The sequence below is a fragment of the Dermacentor andersoni genome, chromosome 3, assembly GCF_023375885.2.
Source record: "Dermacentor andersoni chromosome 3, qqDerAnde1_hic_scaffold, whole genome shotgun sequence".
NCBI classification, from domain to species: domain Eukaryota; kingdom Metazoa; phylum Arthropoda; class Arachnida; order Ixodida; family Ixodidae; genus Dermacentor; species Dermacentor andersoni.
In genome coordinates this window covers 151,260,349-151,262,885 of record NC_092816.1, presented here as the reverse complement: position 1 = coordinate 151,262,885, position 2,537 = coordinate 151,260,349, and the positions used below count along the sequence as shown (strand labels likewise).

The 2,537-nt window shown below is 48.1% G+C and overlaps 1 non-coding gene across 1 annotated transcript; it reads right to left on the bottom strand.

Moving 5' to 3' along the window:
• Window positions 1–1,241: 1,241 nt before the first annotated feature.
• Window positions 1,242–1,313, bottom strand: TRNAA-CGC (transfer RNA alanine (anticodon CGC)). Its single transcript has one exon. It is a non-coding gene; the product is annotated as a tRNA-Ala (tRNA).
• Between the last annotated feature and the right edge of the window lie 1,224 nt (window positions 1,314–2,537).

Genomic DNA, 2,537 nt, shown 5'->3' with positions numbered 1-2,537 from the left:
GAAACGTTAACCTTTCTCCGCTCATCACGCTTAACATGCCCTCTGTTTTCACAATATGTAAATTTGGTGTCACGTACAGTTCTCTGGAGACGCCGGGACAGATAGCTGATAAGAACTTTGAGGATTTGCTGAAGGCTTTTCTTTTTTCGCAAGGGCTGTAACTAAATGACGCCCTTGAAACGTTGCCACGCATCACGCATGATATGCATCCCATTGCCTCGGAATGTTATCCTTAATTGTGCCGTGCAGAGTTTATTTAGAAGATTCGGAGAACTTCCTGCGTGGTTCGTATAAAATGCGCCTGTAAAGCTTTCGGTAACGTGACGCGTAAAATGGCCTCTTTTCTATAAAAATATAGAATTGTTACCACGCTTGCTTCTTTCGGACAAGCGGGGTAATTTTTGTGAGCTCTTGATTTGCGCCGCTAAGCAGGAAAAAAACAAGATGAAGATAAATTAGGAATTGAGATGTAGCTAGTAATGAACGAAACAATTTAATAAATATTTCTAGCTATTACCGTTAACATTCCTCACACTATGCGGTTCTCACAGGACACCGTAAAACACCCATATAGCGCGTTTCAACGCTTCTAGTCGCACTAACACCTTAGCTGTGAAACCATGGAGTGCAATGTTGGAAGCAGTGTGGATATTTAGCAGCATATTTATTTTCTAGGTAGGAGCTGCCCATACGAATGAAAATGAAGGTTAGCTCGCAAAATTCCTATAATGCTCTTTCCCGTGTATTATCGACATTCGCCCAAAAAATTTGGACAATTATAAATTGATTGAAACTGGAGCACGCCCGGGCCAACAACACGGATTTAGTAAAATGAACATTTTAGCAAGTCAGACGTAAAGGACAGCTTAAAAGGCAGCTGGAAGATGAGGGCGACTCAAGTCTGGCAACGAGAAATCGGGACACGGAAACAGACGTTGGGAGGGCTTCTTCGGCACCGCCGGGAGGGGTGGGGGAAGGGGCTCGGGTTGCCGAGCCCCCCTGTAGTCGGCGTCTGTGGCACAACTGTTTGCTAATTTAAAATTGACTTCTTATTTTTTTCAGACGTCTATATTTTCTGGTCAGTGCACTGTTCTAATCTGTAATGATTAAAATGTAACTCATCGTGCTATGCATGGCCTGCAAAATCCCGCGTTCCTTCGTCATTCGGTGACAGTTTTCTAGAAAGCATGATAAAAAATGCCTTTAGTAGAACCGCAAAGAAAAAAAAAGGGAACTATAAATGGAGGTGCCGGGGTTTGAACCCGGGACTTCTCACATGCGAAGCGAGCGCTCTACCACTGAGCTACACCCCCGAGACGGGTTGCTGCGCTTCCGCTTTTGAATTTATACGGGCCATGGATGCTTAGCGCACGCTACCAAAGCTACCTATGCCGTATGTGTAGAGACGTGGTTGTGTCTTCAAGCGCCGTGCATACTTGAGGACAAGTGGTGCTGAATATGTTCACACATGGCTTCTCGGAATACAGCACGGCGCCGCGAGTATTGCCATCTCGGAGGTCACCCTGTAGAAAGTCGCAGCTGCCCTTTTACTGTATATCCGAGTCCAACGAGGTGTCTCGCTAGTATTGAAAATCATCTTTGTCATCCCTGATCACGTCGGATGTGAGTTGGAATACGTGACCGTTCTGTCCGTAGCTTCATATTTGTTCTGCAGGTACGTATGCGTATGTGATGAAACTATTTTGCTTTTTTATGCCTGAATGGTGACGAATGTAGCAGATAATATTGCCACCTGGTGTTTTGAGCCAGCGTTGCGTGCCCAGCAAAAACGGTGATTGAAGACGACGAAGTCAAGGATCTTGCGCCAGCTGGTGAACCGTCCTCCTTGTGTCTGACATTTTCGTGTCTGGCTGCTGATACTGCTGCTTATTCTTGCCTTAGCGCGTGACAAACTGGTGGAGGTGCTGGGTAATCTAATCTATGCACCAAACCCCTCCGGGCAGCAGGAGCTCCAGCCCCGTACCGGTGGTTACGCCTGTACACCGCGCCAGCAGAAGGATCCGTGGACAAGCCCCTGAGTTTGGACTCCTCCCAGAGAAAATGGCAGCTCCGACCACCCCAACCGGTATGGAAGGCACAACGCCGATTCATTGTACGCTATTCAATCCGCGAACGCCGAATCCCTTCCACGGCGCCATACATGAGGACGTTGAAGATTGGCTGGTGCACTATGAACGTGTCGTCGCGTTCAACAAGTGGGATGACGCAGACAAGCTGAAAAATGTCTATTTCAGCCTTAACGATGGCGCACGTGTTTGGTACGAGAACCGTGCAGATGCCTTAACTTCATGGGCAGAATTCAAACGGCGGATTCTTGAGACGTATGCCAGCCCTGATCGCCGAGAGCGAGCTGAGCGTGATCTCCAGTCCCGCATACAAATGCCGAACGAGGGTGTCGCAATGTACGTCGAGGACATGACGCGTCTCTTTCGACGAGCCGACCCCAGCATGTCGGAAGAAAAGAAGGTGCGGTACCTGATGCGCGGAGTAAAAGAGCAGCTGTTCGGCGGTCTCGT